This window comes from Fringilla coelebs (assembly GCF_963513975.1).
Source record: "Fringilla coelebs genome assembly, chromosome: 24".
In the NCBI taxonomy this organism is placed as follows: Eukaryota; Metazoa; Chordata; class Aves; order Passeriformes; family Fringillidae; genus Fringilla; species Fringilla coelebs.
This window is the reverse complement of record NC_140050.1, coordinates 1,118,634-1,142,524: the sequence shown is the minus strand read 5'-3', so window position 1 is coordinate 1,142,524 and position 23,891 is coordinate 1,118,634.

Genomic DNA, 23,891 nt, shown 5'->3' with positions numbered 1-23,891 from the left:
GCCAGGTGGCTCCTGCAAACTGACACCCAGAACAGTGGCTTGTGAGTTTTGTTTCCCAGGGAAAAAGCCTGTAAAATGGTTCAGGGTCCTGAGGCCTTAAATTGCCGGGTGCCTCCTGGAGATCCGCCTCTCACAGGATGCCTCCCAGGCGCAACATGACCTCTATGCCAGCTTGGTCTGGTTTAAGAGTGCCAAGTGTGTCCTGCAAACTGACACCCAGAACAGTGGCTTGTGAGTTTTGTTTCCCAGGGAAAAAGCCTGTACAATTGTTCAGGGTCCTGCGGACTTAAATTGCCGGGTGCCTCCTGGAATTGCGCCTCTCGCAGGATGCCTCTGAGACGCAAGGTGGCACCAGTGCCAACTTTGTCTGCTTTGAGAGTGCCAAGTGTGTCCTGAAAACTGACACCCAGAACAGTGGCTTGTGAGTTTTGCTTCCCAGGGAAAAAGCCTGTACAATGGTTCAGGGTCCTGCGGCCTTAAATTGCCGGGTGCCTCCTGGAATTCTGCATCTCGCCAGATGTTTCCCAGACGCTAAGCAACACCAGTGCCAACTTGGTCTGGTTTAAGAGTGTCAAGTTGGTCCTGCAAACTGACACCCAGAACAGTGGCTTGTGAGTTTTGTTTCCCAGGGAAAAAGCCTGTAAAATGGTTCAGGGTCCTGCGGCCTTAAATTGCGGGGTGCCTCCTGGAATACCGCATCTCGCAGGATGCCTCCCAGACGCAAGGTGGCACCAGTGCACACTTGGTCTGGTTTGAGAGTGCCAAGTGGGTCCTGCAAACTGACACCCAGAACAGTGGCTTGTGAGTTTTGTTTCCCAGGGAAAAAGCCTGTACAATGGTTCAGGGTCCTGAGGCCTTAAATTGCCGGGTGCCTCCTGGAGATCCGCCTCTCACAGGATGCCTCCCAGACGCAAGGTGGCACCAGTTGAAACTTGGTCTGGTTTAAGAGTGCCAAGTGGGTCCTGAAAACTGACACCCAGAACAGTGGCTTGTGAGTTTTGTTTCCCAGGGAAAAAGGCTGTACAATGGTTCACGGGCCTGAGGCCTTAAATTGCCGGGTGCCTCCTAAAGGTCCGCCTCGCACAGGATGCCTCCCAGGCGCAACATGACCTCTATGCCAACTTGGTCTCGTTTAAGAGTGCCAAGTGTGTCCTGCAAACTGACACCCAGAACAGTGGCTTGTGAGTTTTGTTTCCCAGGGAAAAAGCCTGTACAATGGTTCAGGGTCCTGCGGCCTTAAATTGCCGGGTGACTCCTGGAATTTGGCCTCTCACAGGATGCCTTCCAGACGCAAGGTGGCACCAGTTGAAACTTTGTCTGGTGTAAGAGTGCCAGGTGGGTCCTGAAAACTGACACCCAGAACAGTGGCTTGTGAGTTTTGTTTCCCAGGGAAAAAGCCTGTAAAATGGTTCAGCGTCCTGCGGCCTTAAATTGCCGGGTGCCTCCTGGAGATCCGCCTCTCACAGGATGCCTCCCAGGCACAACATGACACCAGTGCCAACTTGGTCTGGTTTGAGAGTGCCAGGTGGCTCCTGCAAACTGACACCCAGAACAGTGGCTTGTGAGTTTTGTTTCCCAGGGAAAAAGCCTGTACAATGGTTCAGGGGCCTGAGGCCTTAAATTGCCGGGTGCCTCCTGGAATTCGGCCTCTCGCAGGATGCCTCCCAGACGCAAGGTGGCACCCGTTCCAACTTGGTCTGGTTTAAGAGTGCCAAGTGGGTCCTGAAAACTGACACCCAGAACAGTGGCTTGTGAGTTTTGTTTCCCAGGGAAAAAGCCTGTACAATGGTTCAGGGGCCTGAGGCCTTAAATTGCCGGGTGCCTCCTGGAGATCCGCCTCGCACAGGATGCCTCCCAGGCGCAACATGACACCTATGCCAACTTGGTCTGGTTTAAGAGTGCCAAGTGTGTCCTGAAAACTGACACCCAGAACAGTGGCTTGTGAGTTTTGTTTCCCAGGGAAAAAGCCTGTACAATGGTTCAGGGGCCTGAGGCCTTAAATTGCCGGGTGCCTCCTGGAATTCGGCCTCTCGCAGGATGCCTCCCAGACGCAAGGTGGCACCAGTGCCAACTTGGTCTGCTTTGAGAGTGTCAAGTGGGTCCTGAAAACTGACACCCAGAACAGTGGCTTGTGAGTTTTGTTTCCCAGGGAAAAAGCCTGTACAATTGTTCAAGGTCCTGCGGACTTAAATTGCCGGGTGCCTCCTGGAATTGCGCCTCTCGCAGGATGCCTCCCAGACGCAAGGTGGCACCAGTGCCAACTTTGTCTGCTTTGAGAGTGCCAAGTGTGTCCTGAAAACTGACACCCAGAACAGTGGCTTGTGAGTTTTGCTTCCCAGGGAAAAAGCCTATACAATGGTTCAGGGTCCTGAGGCCTTAAATTGCCGGGTGCCTCCTGGAATTCCGCATCTCGCCAGATGTTTCCCAGACGCTAAGCAACACCAGTGCCAACTTGGTCTGGTTTAAGAGTGTCAAGTGGGTCCTGCAAACTGGCAACCCAGAACAGTGGCTTGTGAGTTTTGTTTCCCAGGGAAAAAGCCTGTACAATGCTTCAGGCTGTACAATGGTTCAGGGGCCTGCGGCCTTAAATTGCCGGGTGCCTCCTGGAATTACGCCTCTCGCAGGATGCCTCCCAGACGCAAGGTGGCACCCGTGCCAACTTGGTCTGCTTTGGCAGTGCCAGGTGGGTCCTGAAAACTGACACCCAGAACAGTGGCTTGTGAGTTTGTTTCCCAGGGAAAAAGCCTGTACAATGGTTCAGGGGCCTGAGGCCTTAAATTGCCGGGTGCCTCCTGGAATTCGGCCTCTCGCAGGATGCCTCCCAGACGCAAGGTGGCACCAGTGCCAACTTAGTCTGGTTTAAGAGTGCCAAGTTGGTCCTGCAAACTGACAACCCAGAACAGTGGCTTGTGAGTTTTGTTTCCCAGGGAAAAAGCCTGTACAATGGTTGAGGGTCCTGCGGCCTTAAATTGCCGGGTGCCTCCTGGAATACCGCATCTCGCAGGATGCCTCCCAGACGCAAGGTGGCACCAGTGCACACTTGGTCTGGTTTGAGAGTGCCAAGTGGGTCCTGCAAACTGACACCCAGAACAGTGGCTTGTGAGTTTTGTTTCCCAGGGAAAAAGCCTGTACAATGGTTCAGGGTCCTGCGGCCTTAAATTGTTGGGTGACTCCTGCAATTTGGCCTCTCACAGGATGCCTCCCAGACGCAAGGTGGCACCAGTTGAAACTTGGTCTGGTTTAAGAGTGCCAAGTGTGTCCTGAAAACTGACACCCAGAACAGTGGCTTGTGAGTTTTGTTTCCCAGGGAAAAAGCCTGTACAATGGTTCAGGGGCCTGAGGCCTTAAATTGCCGGGTGCCTTTTAAAGATCCGCCTCGCACAGGATGCCTCCCAGGCGCAACATGACCTCTATGCCAACTTGGTCTCGTTTAAGAGTGCCAAGTGTGTCCTGCAAACTGACACCCAGAACAGTGGCTTGTGAGTTTTGTTTCCCAGGGAAAAAGCCTGTACAATGGTTCAGGGGCCTGAGGCCTTAAATTGCCGGGTGCCTCCTGGAATTCGGCCTCTCGCAGGATGCCTCCCAGACACAAGGTGGCACCAGTGCAAACTTGGTCTGGTTTGAGAGTGCCAGGTGGCTCCTGCAAACTGACACCCAGAACAGTGGCTTGTGAGTTTTGTTTCCCAGGGAAAAAGCCTGTAAAATGGTTCAGGGTCCTGAGGCCTTAAATTGCCGGGTGCCTCCTGGAGATCCGCCTCTCACAGGATGCCTCCCAGGCGCAACATGACACCAGTGCCAACTTGGTCTGGTTTGAGAGTGCCAGGTGGCTCCTGCAAACTGACACCCAGAACAGTGGCTTGTGAGTTTTGTTTCCCAGGGAAAAAGCCTGTACAATGGTTCAGGGTCCTGCGGCCTTAAATTGCGGGGTGCCTCCTGGAATAACGCATCTCGCAGGATGCCTCCCAGACGCAAGGTGGCACCAGTGCTAACTTAGTCTGGTTTAAGAGTGCCAAGTTGGTCCTGCAAACTGACACCCAGAACAGTGGCTTGTGAGTTTTGTTTCCCAGGGAAAAAGCCTGTAAAATGGTTCAGGGTCCTGCGGCCTTAAATTGCGGGGTGCCTCCTGGAATACCGCATCTCGCAGGATGCCTCCCAGACGCAAGGAGGCACCAGTGCACACTTGGTCTGGTTTGAGAGTGCCAAGTGGGTCCTGCAAACTGACACCCAGAACAGTGGCTTGTGAGTTTTGTTTCCCAGGGAAAAAGCCTGTACAATGGTTCAGGGTCTTGCGGCCTTAAATTGTTGGGTGACTCCTGGAAATTGGCCTCTCACAGGATGCCTCCCAGACGCAAGGTGGCACCAGTTGAAACTTGGTCTGGTGTAAGAGTGCCAAGTGGGTCCTGAAAACTGACACCCAGAACAGTGTCTTGTGAGTTTTGTTTCCCAGGGAAAAAGCCTGTACAATTGTTCAGGGTCCTGCGGACTTAAATTGCGGGGTGCCTCCTGGAATTCCGCCTCTCGCAGGATGCCTCCCAGACGCAAGGTGGCACCAGTGCCAACTTTGTCTGCTTTGAGAGTGCCAAGTGTGTCCTGAAAACTGACACCCAGAACAGTGGCTTGTGAGTTTTGCTTCCCAGGGAAAAAGCCTATACAATGGTTCAGGGTCCTGCGGACTTAAATTGCCGGGTGCCTCCTGGAATTCTGCATCTCGCCAGATGTTTCCCAGACGCTAAGCAACACCAGTGCCAACTTGGTCTGGTTTAAGAGTGTCAAGTGGGTCCTGCAAACTGGCAACCCAGAACAGTGGCTTGTGAGTTTTGTTTCCCAGGGAAAAAGCCTGTACAATGGTTCAGGCTGTACAATGGTTCAGGGGCCTGCGGCCTTAAATTGCCGGGTGCCTCCTGGAATTACGCCTCTCGCAGGATGCCTCCCAGACGCAAGGTGGCACCCGTGCCAACTTGGTCTGCTTTGACAGTGCCAGGTGGGTCCTGAAAACTGACACCCAGAACAGTGGCTTGTGAGTTTTGTTTCCCAGGGAAAAAGCCTGTACAATGGTTCAGGGGCCTGAGGCCTTAAATTGCCGGGTGCCTCCTGGAATTGCGCCTCTCGCAGGATGCCTCCCAGACGCAAGGTGGCACGAGTGCCAACTTAGTCTGGTTTAAGAGTTCCAAGTTAGTCCTGAAAACTGACAACCCAGAACAGTGGCTTGTGAGTTTTGTTTCCCAGGGAAAAAGCCTGTACAATGGTTCAGGGTCCTGCGGCCTTAAATTGCGGGGTGCCTCCTGGAATACCGCATCTCGCAGGATGCCTCCCAGACGCAAGGTGGCACCAGTGCACACTTGGTCTGGTTTGAGAGTGCCAAGTGGGTCCTGCAAACTGACACCCAGAACAGTGGCTTGTGAGTTTTGTTTCCCAGGGAAAAAGCCTGTACAATGGTTCAGGGTCCTGCGGCCTTAAATTGCCGGGTGACTCCTGGAATTCGGCCTCTCACAGGATGCCTCCCAGACGCAAGGTGGCACCAGTTGAAACTTGGTCTTGTTTAAGAGTGCCAAGTGGGTCCTGAAAACTGACACCCAGAACAGTGGCTTGTGAGTTTTGTTTCCCAGGGAAAAAGCCTGTACAATGGTTCAGGGGCCTGAGGACTTAAATTGCCGGGTGCCTCCTGGAATTCGGCCTCTCGCAGGATGCCTCCCAGACACAAGGTGGCACCAGTGCCAACTTGGTCTGGTTTGAGAGTGCCAGGTGGCTCCTGCAAACTGACACCCAGAACAGTGGCTTGTGAGTTTTGTTTCCCAGGGAAAAAGCCCGTAAAATGGTTCAGGGTCCTGAGGCCTTAAATTGCCGGGTGCCTCCTGGAGATCCGCCTCTCACAGGATGCCTCCCAGGCTCAACATGACACCTATGCCAACTTGGTCTGGTTTAAGAGTGCCAAGTGTGTCCTGAAAACTGACACCCAGAACAGTGGCTTGTGAGTTTTGTTTCCCAGGGAAAAAGCCTGTACAATGGTTCAGGGGCCTGAGGCCTTAAATTGCCGGGTGCCTCCTGGAATTCGGCCTCTCGCAGGATGCCTCCCAGACGCAAGGTGGCACCAGTGCCAACTTGGTCTGCTTTGAGAGTGTCAAGTGGGTCCTGAAAACTGACACCCAGAACAGTGGCTTGTGAGTTTTGTTTCCCAGGGAAAAAGCCTGTACAATTGTTCAAGGTCCTGCGGACTTAAATTGCCGGGTGCCTCCTGGAATTGCGCCTCTCGCAGGATGCCTCCCAGACGCAAGGTGGCACCAGTGCCAACTTTGTCTGCTTTGAGAGTGCCAAGTGTGTCCTGAAAACTGACACCCAGAACAGTGGCTTGTGAGTTTTGCTTCCCAGGGAAAAAGCCTATACAATGGTTCAGGGTCCTGAGGCCTTAAATTGCCGGGTGCCTCCTGGAATTCCGCATCTCGCCAGATGTTTCCCAGACGCTAAGCAACACCAGTGCCAACTTGGTCTGGTTTAAGAGTGTCAAGTGGGTCCTGCAAACTGGCAACCCAGAACAGTGGCTTGTGAGTTTTGTTTCCCAGGGAAAAAGCCTGTACAATGCTTCAGGCTGTACAATGGTTCAGGGGCCTGCGGCCTTAAATTGCCGGGTGCCTCCTGGAATTACGCCTCTCGCAGGATGCCTCCCAGACGCAAGGTGGCACCCGTGCCAACTTGGTCTGCTTTGGCAGTGCCAGGTGGGTCCTGAAAACTGACACCCAGAACAGTGGCTTGTGAGTTTGTTTCCCAGGGAAAAAGCCTGTACAATGGTTCAGGGGCCTGAGGCCTTAAATTGCCGGGTGCCTCCTGGAATTCGGCCTCTCGCAGGATGCCTCCCAGACGCAAGGTGGCACCAGTGCCAACTTAGTCTGGTTTAAGAGTGCCAAGTTGGTCCTGCAAACTGACAACCCAGAACAGTGGCTTGTGAGTTTTGTTTCCCAGGGAAAAAGCCTGTACAATGGTTGAGGGTCCTGCGGCCTTAAATTGCCGGGTGCCTCCTGGAATACCGCATCTCGCAGGATGCCTCCCAGACGCAAGGTGGCACCAGTGCACACTTGGTCTGGTTTGAGAGTGCCAAGTGGGTCCTGCAAACTGACACCCAGAACAGTGGCTTGTGAGTTTTGTTTCCCAGGGAAAAAGCCTGTACAATGGTTCAGGGTCCTGCGGCCTTAAATTGTTGGGTGACTCCTGCAATTTGGCCTCTCACAGGATGCCTCCCAGACGCAAGGTGGCACCAGTTGAAACTTGGTCTGGTTTAAGAGTGCCAAGTGTGTCCTGAAAACTGACACCCAGAACAGTGGCTTGTGAGTTTTGTTTCCCAGGGAAAAAGCCTGTACAATGGTTCAGGGGCCTGAGGCCTTAAATTGCCGGGTGCCTTTTAAAGATCCGCCTCGCACAGGATGCCTCCCAGGCGCAACATGACCTCTATGCCAACTTGGTCTCGTTTAAGAGTGCCAAGTGTGTCCTGCAAACTGACACCCAGAACAGTGGCTTGTGAGTTTTGTTTCCCAGGGAAAAAGCCTGTACAATGGTTCAGGGGCCTGAGGCCTTAAATTGCCGGGTGCCTCCTGGAATTCGGCCTCTCGCAGGATGCCTCCCAGACACAAGGTGGCACCAGTGCAAACTTGGTCTGGTTTGAGAGTGCCAGGTGGCTCCTGCAAACTGACACCCAGAACAGTGGCTTGTGAGTTTTGTTTCCCAGGGAAAAAGCCTGTAAAATGGTTCAGGGTCCTGAGGCCTTAAATTGCCGGGTGCCTCCTGGAGATCCGCCTCTCACAGGATGCCTCCCAGGCGCAACATGACACCAGTGCCAACTTGGTCTGGTTTGAGAGTGCCAGGTGGCTCCTGCAAACTGACACCCAGAACAGTGGCTTGTGAGTTTTGTTTCCCAGGGAAAAAGCCTGTACAATGGTTCAGGGTCCTGCGGCCTTAAATTGCGGGGTGCCTCCTGGAATAACGCATCTCGCAGGATGCCTCCCAGACGCAAGGTGGCACCAGTGCACACTTGGTCTGCTTTGAGAGTGTCAAGTGTGTCCTTAAAACTGACACCCAGAACAGTGGCTTGTGAGTTTTGTTTCCCAGGGAAAAACCCTGTACAATGATTCAGGGGCCTGCGGCCTTAAATTGCCGGGTGCCTCCTGGAATTCGGCCTTACGCAGGGTGCCTCCCAGACTCAAGGTGGAACCATTTCCAACTTGGTCTGGTTTGAGAGTGCCAAGTGCGTCCTGCAAACTGACACCCAGAACAGTGGCTTGTGAGTTTTGTTTCCCAGGGAAAAAGCCTGTACAATGGTTCAGGGTCCTGCGGCCTTAAATTGCTGGGTGACTCCTGGAATTTGGCCTCTCACAGGATGAATCCCAGACGCAAGGTGGCACCAGTTGAAACTTGGTCTGGTTTAAGAGTGCCAAGTGGGTCCTGAAAACTGACACCCAGAACAGTGGCTTGTGAGTTTTGTTTCCCAGGGAAAAAGCCTGTACAATGGTTCAGGGGCCTGAGGCCTTAAATTTCCGGGTGCCTCCTGGAGATACGCCTCGCACAGGATGCCTCCCAGGCGCAACATGACACCTATGCCAACTTGGTCTGGTTTAAGAGTGCCAAGTGTGTCCTGCAAACTGACACCCAGAACAGTGGCTTGTGAGTTTTGTTTCCCAGGGAAAAAGCCTGTACAATGGTTCAGGGGCCTGAGGCCTTAAATTGCCGGGTGCCTCCTGGAATTGCGCCTCTCGCAGGATGCCTCCGAGACGCAAGGTGGCACCAGTGCCATCTTTGTCTGCTTTGAGAGTGCCAAGTGTGTACTGAAAACTGACACCCAGAACAGTGGCTTGTGAGTTTTGCTTCCCAGGGAAAAAGCCTGTACAATGGTTCAGGGTCCTGCGGCCTTAAATTGCCGGGAGCTTCCTGGAATTCTGCATCTCGCCAGATGTTTCCCAGACGCTAAGCAACACCAGTGCCAACTTGGTCTGGTTTAAGAGTGTCAAGTGGGTCCTGCAAACTGACAACCCAGAACAGTGGCTTGTGAGTTTTGTTTCCCAGGGAAAAAGCCTGTACAATGGTTCAGGGGCCTGAGGCCTTAAATTGCCGGGTGCCTCCTGGAATTCGGCCTCTCGCAGGATGCCTCCCAGACGCAAGGTGGCACCAGTGCTAACTTAGTCTGGTTTAAGAGTGCCAAGTTGGTCCTGCAAACTGACACCCAGAACAGTGGCTTGTGAGTTTTGTTTCCCAGGGAAAAAGCCTGTAAAATGGTTCAGGGTCCTGCGGCCTTAAATTGCGGGGTGCCTCCTGGAATACCGCATCTCGCAGGATGCCTCCCAGACGCAAGGAGGCACCAGTGCACACTTGGTCTGGTTTGAGAGTGCCAAGTGGGTCCTGCAAACTGACACCCAGAACAGTGGCTTGTGAGTTTTGTTTCCCAGGGAAAAAGCCTGTACAATGGTTCAGGGTCTTGCGGCCTTAAATTGTTGGGTGACTCCTGGAAATTGGCCTCTCACAGGATGCCTCCCAGACGCAAGGTGGCACCAGTTGAAACTTGGTCTGGTGTAAGAGTGCCAAGTGGGTCCTGAAAACTGACACCCAGAACAGTGTCTTGTGAGTTTTGTTTCCCAGGGAAAAAGCCTGTACAATTGTTCAGGGTCCTGCGGACTTAAATTGCGGGGTGCCTCCTGGAATTCCGCCTCTCGCAGGATGCCTCCCAGACGCAAGGTGGCACCAGTGCCAACTTTGTCTGCTTTGAGAGTGCCAAGTGTGTCCTGAAAACTGACACCCAGAACAGTGGCTTGTGAGTTTTGCTTCCCAGGGAAAAAGCCTATACAATGGTTCAGGGTCCTGCGGACTTAAATTGCCGGGTGCCTCCTGGAATTCTGCATCTCGCCAGATGTTTCCCAGACGCTAAGCAACACCAGTGCCAACTTGGTCTGGTTTAAGAGTGTCAAGTGGGTCCTGCAAACTGGCAACCCAGAACAGTGGCTTGTGAGTTTTGTTTCCCAGGGAAAAAGCCTGTACAATGGTTCAGGCTGTACAATGGTTCAGGGGCCTGCGGCCTTAAATTGCCGGGTGCCTCCTGGAATTACGCCTCTCGCAGGATGCCTCCCAGACGCAAGGTGGCACCCGTGCCAACTTGGTCTGCTTTGACAGTGCCAGGTGGGTCCTGAAAACTGACACCCAGAACAGTGGCTTGTGAGTTTTGTTTCCCAGGGAAAAAGCCTGTACAATGGTTCAGGGGCCTGAGGCCTTAAATTGCCGGGTGCCTCCTGGAATTGCGCCTCTCGCAGGATGCCTCCCAGACGCAAGGTGGCACGAGTGCCAACTTAGTCTGGTTTAAGAGTTCCAAGTTAGTCCTGAAAACTGACAACCCAGAACAGTGGCTTGTGAGTTTTGTTTCCCAGGGAAAAAGCCTGTACAATGGTTCAGGGTCCTGCGGCCTTAAATTGCGGGGTGCCTCCTGGAATACCGCATCTCGCAGGATGCCTCCCAGACGCAAGGTGGCACCAGTGCACACTTGGTCTGGTTTGAGAGTGCCAAGTGGGTCCTGCAAACTGACACCCAGAACAGTGGCTTGTGAGTTTTGTTTCCCAGGGAAAAAGCCTGTACAATGGTTCAGGGTCCTGCGGCCTTAAATTGCCGGGTGACTCCTGGAATTCGGCCTCTCACAGGATGCCTCCCAGACGCAAGGTGGCACCAGTTGAAACTTGGTCTTGTTTAAGAGTGCCAAGTGGGTCCTGAAAACTGACACCCAGAACAGTGGCTTGTGAGTTTTGTTTCCCAGGGAAAAAGCCTGTACAATGGTTCAGGGGCCTGAGGACTTAAATTGCCGGGTGCCTCCTGGAATTCGGCCTCTCGCAGGATGCCTCCCAGACACAAGGTGGCACCAGTGCCAACTTGGTCTGGTTTGAGAGTGCCAGGTGGCTCCTGCAAACTGACACCCAGAACAGTGGCTTGTGAGTTTTGTTTCCCAGGGAAAAAGCCCGTAAAATGGTTCAGGGTCCTGAGGCCTTAAATTGCCGGGTGCCTCCTGGAGATCCGCCTCTCACAGGATGCCTCCCAGGCTCAACATGACACCAGTGCCAACTTGGTCTGGTTTGAGAGTGTCAGGTGGCTCCTGAAAACTGACACCCAGAACAGTGGCTTGTGAGTTTTGTTTCCCAGGGAAAAAGCCTGTACAATGGTTCAGGGGCCTGCGGCCTTAAATTGCGGGGTGCCTCCTGGAATACCGCATCTCGCAGGATGCCTCCCAGACGCAAGGTGGCACCAGTGCACACTTGGTCTGCTTTGAGAGTGTCAAGTGTGTCCTTAAAACTGACACCCAGAACAGTGGCTTGTGAGTTTTGTTTCCCAGGGAAAAAGCCTGTACAATGGTTCAGGGGCCTGCGGCCTTAAATTGCCGGGTGCCTCCTGGAATTCGGCCTTACGCAGGGTGCCTCCCAGACTCAAGGTGGCACCATTTCCAACTTGGTCTGGTTTGAGAGTGCCAAGTGGGTCCTGCAAACTGACACCCAGAACAGTGGCTTGTGAGTTTTGTTTCCCAGGGAAAAAGCCTGTACAATGGTTCAGGGGCCTGAGGCCTTAAATTGCCGGGTGCCTCCTAAAGGTCCGCATCGCACAGGATGCCTCCCAGGCGCAACATGACACCTATGCCAACTTGGTCTGGTTTAAGAGTGCCAAGAGTGTCCCGCAAACTGACACCCAGAACAGTGGCTTGTGAGTTTTGTTTTTCAGGGAAAAAGCCTGTACAATGGTTCAGGGGCCTGAGGCCTTAAATTGCCGGGTGACTCCTGGAATTCGGCCTCTCGCAGGATGCCTCCCAGACGCAAGGTGCCACCAGTGCAAACATGGTCTGGTTTGAGAGTGTCAAGTGGGTCCTGAAAACTGACACCCAGAACAGTGGCTTGTGAGTTTTGTTTCCCAGGGAAAAAGCCTTTACAATTGTTCAGGTTCCTGCGGACTTAAATTGCCGGGTGCCTCCTGGAATTGCGCCTCTCGCAGGATGCCTCCCAGACGCAAGGTGGCACCAGTGCCAACTTTGTCTGCTTTGAGAGTGCCAAGTGTGTCCTGAAAACTGACACCCAGAACAGTGGCTTGTGAGTTTTGCTTCCCAGGGAAAAAGCCTGTACAATGGTTCAGGGTCCTGCGGCCTTAAATTGCCGGGTGCCTCCTGGAATTCTGCATCTCGCCAGATGTTTCCCAGACGCTAAGCAACACCAGTGCCAACTTGGTCTGGTTTAAGAGTGTCAAGTGGGTCCTGCAAACTGACAACCAGAACAGTGGCTTGTGAGTTTTGTTTCCCAGGGAAAAAGCCTGTACAATGGTTCAGGGGCCTGAGGCCTTAAATTGCCGGGTGCCTCCTGGAATTCCGCCTCTCGCAGGATGCCTCCCAGACGCAAGGTGGCACCAGTGCCAACTTAGTCTGGTTTAAGAGTGCCAAGTTGGTCCTGCAAACTGACACCCAGAACAGTGGCTTGTGAGTTTTGTTTCCCAGGGAAAAAGCCTGTAAAATGGTTCAGGGTCCTGCGGCCTTAAATTGCGGGGTGCCTCCTGGAATACCGCATCTCGCAGGATGCCTCCCAGACGCAAGGTGGCACCAGTGCACACTTGGTCTGGTTTGAGAGTGCCAAGTGGGTCCTGCAAACTGACACCCAGAACAGTGGCTTGTGAGTTTTGTTTCCCAGGGAAAAAGCCTGTAAAATGGTTCAGGGTCCTGCGGCCTTAAATTGCGGGGTGCCTCCTGGAATACCGCATCTCGCAGGATGCCTCCCAGACGCAAGGAGGCACCAGTGCACACTTGGTCTTGTTTGAGAGTGCCAAGTGGGTCCTGCAAACTGACACCCAGAACAGTGGCTTGTGAGTTTTGTTTCCCAGGGAAAAAGCCTGTACAATGGTTCAGGGTCTTGCGGCCTTAAATTGTTGGGTGACTCCTGGAAATTGGCCTCTCACAGGATGCCTCCCAGACGCAAGGTGGCACCAGTTGAAACTTGGTCTGGTGTAAGAGTGCCAAGTGGGTCCTGAAAACTGACACCCAGAACAGTGTCTTGTGAGTTTTGTTTCCCAGGGAAAAAGCCTGTACAATTGTTCAGGGTCCTGCGGACTTAAATTGCGGGGTGACTCCTGGAATTCCGCCTCTCGCAGGATGCCTCCCAGACGCAAGGTGGCACCAGTGCCAACTTTGTCTGCTTTGAGAGTGCCAAGTGTGTCCTGAAAACTGACACCCAGAACAGTGGCTTGTGAGTTTTGCTTCCCAGGGAAAAAGCCTATACAATGGTTCAGGGTCCTGCGGACTTAAATTGCCGGGTGCCTCCTGGAATTCTGCATCTCGCCAGATGTTTCCCAGACGCTAAGCAACACCAGTGCCAACTTGGTCTGGTTTAAGAGTGTCAAGTGGGTCCTGCAAACTGGCAACCCAGAACAGTGGCTTGTGAGTTTTGTTTCCCAGGGAAAAAGCCTGTACAATGGTTCAGGCTGTACAATGGTTCAGGGGCCTGCGGCCTTAAATTGCCGGGTGCCTCCTGGAATTACGCCTCTCGCAGGATGCCTCCCAGACGCAAGGTGGCACCCGTGCCAACTTGGTCTGCTTTGACAGTGCCAGGTGGGTCCTGAAAACTGACACCCAGAACAGTGGCTTGTGAGTTTTGTTTCCCAGGGAAAAAGCCTGTACAATGGTTCAGGGGCTTGAGGCCTTAAATTGCCGGGTGCCTCCTGGAATTGCGCCTCTCGCAGGATGCCTCCCAGACGCAAGGTGGCACGAGTGCCAACTTAGTCTGGTTTAAGAGTTCCAAGTTAGTCCTGAAAACTGACAACCCAGAACAGTGGCTTGTGAGTTTTGTTTCCCAGGGAAAAAGCCTGTACAATGGTTCAGGGTCCTGCGGCCTTAAATTGCGGGGTGCCTCCTGGAATACCGCATCTCGCAGGATGCCTCCCAGACGCAAGGTGGCACCAGTGCACACTTGGTCTGGTTTGAGAGTGCCAAGTGGGTCCTGCAAACTGACACCCAGAACAGTGGCTTGTGAGTTTTGTTTCCCAGGGAAAAAGCCTGTACAATGGTTCAGGGTCCTGCGGCCTTAAATTGCCGGGTGACTCCTGGAATTCGGCCTCTCGCAGGATGCCTCCCAGACGCAAGGTGGCACCAGTTGAAACTTGGTCTTGTTTAAGAGTGCCAAGTGGGTCCTGAAAACTGACACCCAGAACAGTGGCTTGTGAGTTTTGTTTCCCAGGGAAAAAGCCTGTACAATGGTTCAGGGGCCTGAGGCCTTAAATTGCCGGGTGCCTCCTGGAATTCGGCCTCTCGCAGGATGCCTCCCAGACACAAGGTGGCACCAGTGCCAACTTGGTCTGGTTTGAGAGTGCCAGGTGGCTCCTGCAAACTGACACCCAGAACAGTGGCTTGTGAGTTTTGTTTCCCAGGGAAAAAGCCTGTACAATGGTTCAGGGGCCTGCGGCCTTAAATTGCGGGGTGCCTCCTGGAATACCGCATCTCGCAGGATGCCTCCCAGACGCAAGGTGGCACCAGTGCACACTTGGTCTGCTTTGAGAGTGTCAAGTGTGTCCTTAAAACTGACACCCAGAACAGTGGCTTGTGAGTTTTGTTTCCCAGGGAAAAAGCCTGTACAATGGTTCAGGGGCCTGCGGCCTTAAATTGCCGGGTGCCTCCTGGAATTCGGCCTTACGCAGGGTGCCTCCCAGACTCAAGGTGGCACCATTTCCAACTTGGTCTGGTTTGAGAGTGCCAAGTGGGTCCTGCAAACTGACACCCAGAACAGTGGCTTGTGAGTTTTGTTTCCCAGGGAAAAAGCCTGTACAATGGTTCAGGGGCCTGAGGCCTTAAATTGCCGGGTGCCTCCTAAAGGTCCGCATCGCACAGGATGCCTCCCAGGCGCAACATGACACCTATGCCAACTTGGTCTGGTTTAAGAGTGCCAAGAGTGTCCCGCAAACTGACACCCAGAACAGTGGCTTGTGAGTTTTGTTTTTCAGGGAAAAAGCCTGTACAATGGTTCAGGGGCCTGAGGCCTTAAATTGCCGGGTGACTCCTGGAATTCGGCCTCTCGCAGGATGCCTCCCAGACGCAAGGTGCCACCAGTGCAAACATGGTCTGGTTTGAGAGTGTCAAGTGGGTCCTGAAAACTGACACCCAGAACAGTGGCTTGTGAGTTTTGTTTCCCAGGGAAAAAGCCTTTACAATTGTTCAGGTTCCTGCGGACTTAAATTGCCGGGTGCCTCCTGGAATTGCGCCTCTCGCAGGATGCCTCCCAGACGCAAGGTGGCACCAGTGCCAACTTTGTCTGCTTTGAGAGTGCCAAGTGTGTCCTGAAAACTGACACCCAGAACAGTGGCTTGTGAGTTTTGCTTCCCAGGGAAAAAGCCTGTACAATGGTTCAGGGTCCTGCGGCCTTAAATTGCCGGGTGCCTCCTGGAATTCTGCATCTCGCCAGATGTTTCCCAGACGCTAAGCAACACCAGTGCCAACTTGGTCTGGTTTAAGAGTGTCAAGTGGGTCCTGCAAACTGACAACCAGAACAGTGGCTTGTGAGTTTTGTTTCCCAGGGAAAAAGCCTGTACAATGGTTCAGGGGCCTGAGGCCTTAAATTGCCGGGTGCCTCCTGGAATTCCGCCTCTCGCAGGATGCCTCCCAGACGCAAGGTGGCACCAGTGCCAACTTAGTCTGGTTTAAGAGTGCCAAGTTGGTCCTGCAAACTGACACCCAGAACAGTGGCTTGTGAGTTTTGTTTCCCAGGGAAAAAGCCTGTAAAATGGTTCAGGGTCCTGCGGCCTTAAATTGCGGGGTGCCTCCTGGAATACCGCATCTCGCAGGATGCCTCCCAGACGCAAGGTGGCACCAGTGCACACTTGGTCTGGTTTGAGAGTGCCAAGTGGGTCCTGCAAACTGACACCCAGAACAGTGGCTTGTGAGTTTTGTTTCCCAGGGAAAAAGCCTGTACAATGGTTCAGGGTCCTGCGGCCTTAAATTGCTGGGTGACTCCTGGAATTTGGCCTCTCACAGGATGCCTCCCAGACGCAAGGTGGCACCAGTTGAAACTTGGTCTGGTTTAAGAGTGCCAAGTGGGTCCTGAAAACTGACACCCAGAACAGTGGCTTGTGAGTTTTGTTTCCCAGGGAAAAAGCCTGTACAATGGTTCAGGGGCCTGAGGCCTTAAATTGCCGGGTGACTCCTGGAATTCGGCCTCTCGCAGGATGCCTCCCAGACGCAAGGTGGCACCAGTGCCAACTTGGTCTGGTTTGAGAGTGTCAAGTGGGTCCTGAAAACTGACACCCAGAACAGTGGCTTGTGAGTTTTGTTTCCCAGGGAAAAAGCCTGTACAATTGTTCAGGGTCCTGCGGACTTAAATTGCCGGGTGCCTCCTGGAATTGCGCCTCTCGCAGGATGCCTCCCAGACGCAAGGTGGCACCAGTGCCAACTTTGTCTGCTTTGAGAGTGCCAAGTGTGTCCTGAAAACTGACACCCAGAACAGTGGCTTGTGAGTTTTGTTTCCCAGGGAAAAAGCCTGTACAGTGGTTCAGGGTCCTGCGGACTTAAATTGCCGGGTGCCTCCTGGAATTCTGCATCTCGCCAGATGTTTCCCAGACGCTAAGCAACACCAGTGCCAACTTGGTCTGGTTTAAGAGTGTCAAGTGGGTCCTGCAAACTGACAACCCAGAACAGTGGCTTGTGAGTTTTGTTTCCCAGGGAAAAAGCCTGTACAATGGTTCAGGGGCCTGAGGCCTTAAATTGCCGGGTGCCTCCTGGAATTCGGCCTCTCGCAGGATGCCTCCCAGACGCAAGGTGGCACCAGTGCCAACTTAGTCTGGTTTAAGAGTGCCAAGTTGGTCCTGCAAACTGACACCCAGAACAGTGGCTTGTGAGTTTTGTTTCCCAGGGAAAAAGCCTGTAAAATGGTTCAGGGTCCTGCGGCCTTAAATTGCGGGGTGCCTCCTGGAATACCGCATCTCGCAGGATGCCTCCCAGACGCAAGGTGGCACCAGTGCACACTTGGTCTGGTTTGAGAGTGCCAAGTGGGTCCTGCAAACTGACACCCAGAACAGTGGCTTGTGAGTTTTGTTTCCCAGGGAAAAAGCCTGTAAAATGGTTCAGGGTCCTGCGGCCTTAAATTGCCGGGTGACTCCTGGAATTTGGCCTCTCACAGGATGCCTCCCAGACGCAAGGTGGCACCAGTGCCAACTTGGTCTGCTTTAAGAGTGCCAAGTGGGTCCTGAAAACTGACACCCAGAACAGTGGCTTGTGAGTTTTGTTTCCCAGGGAAAAAGCCTGTACAATGGTTCAGGGGCCTGAGGCCTTAAATTGCCGGGTGCCTCCTAAAGGACCGCCTCGCACAGGATGCCTCCCAGGCGCAACATGAAACCTATGCCAACTTGGTCTGGTTTAAGAGTGCCAAGTGTGTCCTGAAAACTGACACCCAGAACAGTGGCTTGTGAGTTTTGTTTCCCAGGGAAAAAGCCTGTACAATGGTTCAGGGGCCTGAGGCCTTAAATTGCCGGGTGCCTCCTGGAATTCGGCCTCTCGCAGGATGCCTCAAACCAGACACAAGGTGGCACCAGTGCCAACTTGGTCTGGTTTGAGAGTGCCAGGTGGCTCCTGCAAACTGACACCCAGAACAGTGGCTTGTGAGTTTTGTTTCCCAGGGAAAAAGCCTGTAAAATGGTTCAGGGTCCTGAGGCCTTAAATTGCCGGGTGCCTCCTGGAGATCCGCCTCTCACAGGATGCCTCCCAGGCGCAACATGACACCAGTGCCAACTTGGTCTGGTTTGAGAGTGCCAGGTGGCTCCTGCAAACTGACACCCAGAACAGTGGCTTGTGAGTTTTGTTTTTCAGGGAAAAAGCCTGTACAATGGTTCAGGGGCCTGAGGCCTTAAATTGCCGGGTGCCTCCTGGAATTCGGCCTCTCGCAGGATGCCTCCCAGACGCAAGGTGGCACCCGTTCCAACTTGGTCTGGTTTAAGAGTGCCAAGTGGGTCCTGAAAACTGACACCCAGAACAGTGGCTTGTGAGTTTTGTTTCCCAGGGAAAAAGCCTGTAAAATGGTTCAGGGGCCTGAGGTCTTAAATTGCCGGGTGACTTCTGGAGATCTGCCTCGCACAGGATGCCTCCCAGGCGCAACATGACACTTATGCCAACTTGGTCTGGTTTAAGAGTGCCAAGTGTGTCCTGAAAACTGACAACCCGAACAGTGGCTTGTGAGTTTTGCTTCCCAGGGAAAAAGCCTGTACAATGGTTCAGGGTCCTGCGGCCTTAAATTGCCGGGTGCCTCCTGGAATACCGCATCTCGCAGGATGCCTCCCAGACGCAAGGTGGCACCAGTTGAAACTTGGGCTGGTTTGAGAGTGCCAAGTGGGTCCTGAAAACTGACACCCAGAACAGTGGCTTGTGAGTTTTGTTTCCCAGGGAAAAAGCCTGTACAATGGTTCAGGTTCCTGCGGACTTAAATTGCCGGGTGCCTCCTGGAATTGCGCCTCTCGCAGGATGCCTCCCAGACGCAAGGTGGCACCAGTGCCAACTTTGTCTGCTTTGAGAGTGCCAAGTGTGTCCTGAAAACTGACACCCAGAACAGTGGCTTGTGAGTTTTGCTTCCCAGGGAAAAAGCCTGTACAATGGTTCAGGGTCCTGCGGCCTTAAATTGCCGGGTGCCTCCTGGAATTCTGCATCTCGCCAGATGTTTCCCAGACGCTAAGCAACACCAGTGCCAACTTGGTCTGGTTTAAGAGTGTCAAGTGGGTCCTGCAAACTGACAACCAGAACAGTGGCTTGTGAGTTTTGTTTCCCAGGGAAAAAGCCTGTACAATGGTTCAGGGGCCTGAGGCCTTAAATTGCCGGGTGCCTCCTGGAATTCCGCCTCTCGCAGGATGCCTCCCAGACGCAAGGTGGCACCAGTGCCAACTTAGTCTGGTTTAAGAGTGCCAAGTTGGTCCTGCAAACTGACACCCAGAACAGTGGCTTGTGAGTTTTGTTTCCCAGGGAAAAAGCCTGTAAAATGGTTCAGGGTCCTGCGGCCTTAAATTGCGGGGTGCCTCCTGGAATACCGCATCTCGCAGGATGCCTCCCAGACGCAAGGTGGCACCAGTGCACACTTGGTCTGGTTTGAGAGTGCCAAGTGGGTCCTGCAAACTGACACCCAGAACAGTGGCTTGTGAGTTTTGTTTCCCAGGGAAAAAGCCTGTACAATGGTTCAGGGTCCTGCGGCCTTAAATTGCTGGGTGACTCCTGGAATTTGGCCTCTCACAGGATGCCTCCCAGACGCAAGGTGGCACCAGTTGAAACTTGGTCTGGTTTAAGAGTGCCAAGTGGGTCCTGAAAACTGACACCCAGAACAGTGGCTTGTGAGTTTTGTTTCCCAGGGAAAAAGCCTGTACAATGGTTCAGGGGCCTGAGGCCTTAAATTGCCGGGTGACTCCTGGAATTCGGCCTCTCGCAGGATGCCTCCCAGACGCAAGGTGGCACCAGTGCCAACTTGGTCTGGTTTGAGAGTGTCAAGTGGGTCCTGAAAACTGACACCCAGAACAGTGGCTTGTGAGTTTTGTTTCCCAGGGAAAAAGCCTGTACAATTGTTCAGGGTCCTGCGGACTTAAATTGCCGGGTGCCTCCTGGAATTGCGCCTCTCGCAGGATGCCTCCCAGACGCAAGGTGGCACCAGTGCCAACTTTGTCTGCTTTGAGAGTGCCAAGTGTGTCCTGAAAACTGACACCCAGAACAGTGGCTTGTGAGTTTTGTTTCCCAGGGAAAAAGCCTGTACAGTGGTTCAGGGTCCTGCGGACTTAAATTGCCGGGTGCCTCCTGGAATTCTGCATCTCGCCAGATGTTTCCCAGACGCTAAGCAACACCAGTGCCAACTTGGTCTGGTTTAAGAGTGTCAAGTGGGTCCTGCAAACTGACAACCCAGAACAGTGGCTTGTGAGTTTTGTTTCCCAGGGAAAAAGCCTGTACAATGGTTCAGGGGCCTGAGGCCTTAAATTGCCGGGTGCCTCCTGGAATTCGGCCTCTCGCAGGATGCCTCCCAGACGCAAGGTGGCACCAGTGCCAACTTAGTCTGGTTTAAGAGTGCCAAGTTGGTCCTGCAAACTGACACCCAGAACAGTGGCTTGTGAGTTTTGTTTCCCAGGGAAAAAGCCTGTAAAATGGTTCAGGGTCCTGCGGCCTTAAATTGCGGGGTGCCTCCTGGAATACCGCATCTCGCAGGATGCCTCCCAGACGCAAGGTGGCACCAGTGCACACTTGGTCTGGTTTGAGAGTGCCAAGTGGGTCCTGCAAACTGACACCCAGAACAGTGGCTTGTGAGTTTTGTTTCCCAGGGAAAAAGCCTGTAAAATGGTTCAGGGTCCTGCGGCCTTAAATTGCCGGGTGACTCCTGGAATTTGGCCTCTCACAGGATGCCTCCCAGACGCAAGGTGGCACCAGTGCCAACTTGGTCTGCTTTAAGAGTGCCAAGTGGGTCCTGAAAACTGACACCCAGAACAGTGGCTTGTGAGTTTTGTTTCCCAGGGAAAAAGCCTGTACAATGGTTCAGGGGCCTGAGGCCTTAAATTGCCGGGTGCCTCCTAAAGGACCGCCTCGCACAGGATGCCTCCCAGGCGCAACATGAAACCTATGCCAACTTGGTCTGGTTTAAGAGTGCCAAGTGTGTCCTGAAAACTGACACCCAGAACAGTGGCTTGTGAGTTTTGTTTCCCAGGGAAAAAGCCTGTACAATGGTTCAGGGGCCTGAGGCCTTAAATTGCCGGGTGCCTCCTGGAATTCGGCCTCTCGCAGGATGCCTCAAACCAGACACAAGGTGGCACCAGTGCCAACTTGGTCTGGTTTGAGAGTGCCAGGTGGCTCCTGCAAACTGACACCCAGAACAGTGGCTTGTGAGTTTTGTTTCCCAGGGAAAAAGCCTGTAAAATGGTTCAGGGTCCTGAGGCCTTAAATTGCCGGGTGCCTCCTGGAGATCCGCCTCTCACAGGATGCCTCCCAGGCGCAACATGACACCAGTGCCAACTTGGTCTGGTTTGAGAGTGCCAGGTGGCTCCTGCAAACTGACACCCAGAACAGTGGCTTGTGAGTTTTGTTTTTCAGGGAAAAAGCCTGTACAATGGTTCAGGGGCCTGAGGCCTTAAATTGCCGGGTGCCTCCTGGAATTCGGCCTCTCGCAGGATGCCTCCCAGACGCAAGGTGGCACCCGTTCCAACTTGGTCTGGTTTAAGAGTGCCAAGTGGGTCCTGAAAACTGACACCCAGAACAGTGGCTTGTGAGTTTTGTTTCCCAGGGAAAAAGCCTGTAAAATGGTTCAGGGGCCTGAGGTCTTAAATTGCCGGGTGACTTCTGGAGATCTGCCTCGCACAGGATGCCTCCCAGGCGCAACATGACACTTATGCCAACTTGGTCTGGTTTAAGAGTGCCAAGTGTGTCCTGAAAACTGACAACCCGAACAGTGGCTTGTGAGTTTTGCTTCCCAGGGAAAAAGCCTGTACAATGGTTCAGGGTCCTGCGGCCTTAAATTGCCGGGTGCCTCCTGGAATACCGCATCTCGCAGGATGCCTCCCAGACGCAAGGTGGCACCAGTTGAAACTTGGGCTGGTTTGAGAGTGCCAAGTGGGTCCTGAAAACTGACACCCAGAACAGTGGCTTGTGAGTTTTGTTTCCCAGGGAAAAAGCCTGTACAATGGTTCAGGGCCCTGAGGCCTTAAATTGCCGGGTGCCTCCTAAAGGTCCGCCTCGCACAGGATGCCTCCCAGGCGCAACATGACACCAGTGCCAACTTGGTCTGGTTTAAGAGTGCCAAGTGTGTCCTGAAAACTGACACCCAGAACAGTGGCTTGTGAGTTTTGTTTCCCAGGGAAAAAGCCTGTACAATGGTTCAGGGGCCTGAGGTTTTAAATTGCCAGGTGCCTCCTGGAATTCGGCCTCTCGCAGGATGCCTCAAACCAGACACAAGGTGGCACCAGTGCCAACTTGGTCTGGTTTGAGGGTGCCAGGTGGCTCCTGCAAACTGACACCCAGAACAGTGGCTTGTGAGTTTTGTTTCCCAGGGAAAAAGCCTGTAAAATGGTTCTGGGTCCTGAGGCCTTAAATTGCCGGGTGCCTCCTGGAGATCCGCCTCGCACAGGATGCCTCCCAGGCGCAACATGACACCTATGCCAACTTGGTCTGGTTTAAGAGTGCCAAGTGTGTCCTGAAAACTGACACCCAGAACAGTGGCTTGTGAGTTTTGTTTCCCAGGGAAAAAGCCTGTACAATGGTTCAGGGGCCTGAGGCCTTAAATTGCCGGGTGCCTCCTGGAATTCGGCCTCTCCCAGGATGCCTCCCAGACGCAAGGTGGCACCAGTGCAAACTTGGTCTGGTTTTAGAGTGTCAAGTGGGTCCTGAAAACTGACACCCAGAACAGTGGCTTGTGAGTTTTGTTTCCCAGGGAAAAAGCCTGTACAATTGTTCAGGGTCCTGCGGACTTAAATTGCTGGGTGCCTCCTGGAATTGCGCCTCTCGCAGGATGCAACCCAGACGCAAGGTGGCACCCGTGCCAACTTTGTCTGCTTTGAGAGTGCCAAGTGTGTCCTGAAAACTGACACCCAGAACAGTGGCTTGTGAGTTTTGCTTCCCAGGGAAAAAGCCTGTACAATGGTTCAGGGTCCTGCGGCCTTAAATTGCCGGGTGCCTCCTGGAATTCCGCATCTCGCCAGATGTTTCCCAGACGCTAAGCAACACCAGTGCCAACTTGGTCTGGTTTAAGAGTGTCAAGTGGGTCCTGCAAACTGACAACCCAGAACAGTGGCTTGTGAGCTTTGTTTCCCAGGGAAAAAGCCTATACAATGGTTCAGGGGCCTGCGGCCTTAAATTGCCGGGTGCCTCCTGGAATTACGCCTCTCGCAGGATGCCTCCCAGACGCAAGGTGGCACCCGTGCCAACTTGGTCTGCTTTGACAGTGCCAGGTGGGTCCTGAAAACTGACACCCAGAACAGTGGCTTGTGAGTTTTGTTTCCAAGGGAAAAAGCCTGTATAATGGTTCAGGGGCCTGAGGCCTTAAATTGCCGGGTGCCTCCTGGAATTCGGCCTCTCGCAGGATGCCTCCCAGACACAAGGTGGCACCAGTGCCAACTTAGTCTGGTTTAAGAGTGCCAAGTTGGTCCTGCAAACTGACAACCCAGAACAGTGGCTTGTGAGTTTTGTTTCCCAGGGAAAAAGCCTGTACAATGGTTCAGGGTCCTGCGGCGTTAAATTGCAGGGTGCCTCCTGGAATACCGCATCTCGCAGGATGCCTCCCAGACGCAAGGTGGCACCTGTGCACACTTGGTGTGGTTTGAGAGTGCCAAGTGTGTCCTGAAAACTGACACCCAGAACAGTGGCTTGTGAGTTTTGTTTCCCAGGGAAAAAGCCTGTACAATGGTTCAGGGTCCTGCGGCCTTAAATTGCCGGGTGACTCCTGGAATTTGGCCTCTCACAGGATGCCTCCCAGATGCAAGGTGGCACCAGTTGAAACTTGGTCTGGTTTAAGAGTGCCAAGTGGGTCCTGAAAACTGACACCCAGAACAGTGGCTTGTGAGTTTTGTTTCCCAGGGAAAAAGCCTGTACAATGGTTCAGGGGCCTGAGGCCTTAAATTGCCGGGTGCCTCCTGGAATTGCGCCTCTCGCAGGATGCCTCTCAGACGCAACATGGCACCAGTGCCAACTTGGTCTGGTTTGAGAGTGCCAGGTGGCTCCTGCAAACTGACACCCAGAACAGTGGCTTGTGAGTTTTGTTTCCCAGGGAAAAAGCCTGTAAAATGGTTTAGGTTAATGCCGCCTTTAATAGCTGGGTGCCACCTGGAGATCCGCCTCTCGCAGGATGCCTCCCAGACGCAAGGTGGCACCAGTGCCAACTTGGTCTGGTTTGAGAGTGCCAGGTGGCTCCTGCAAACTGACACCCAGAACA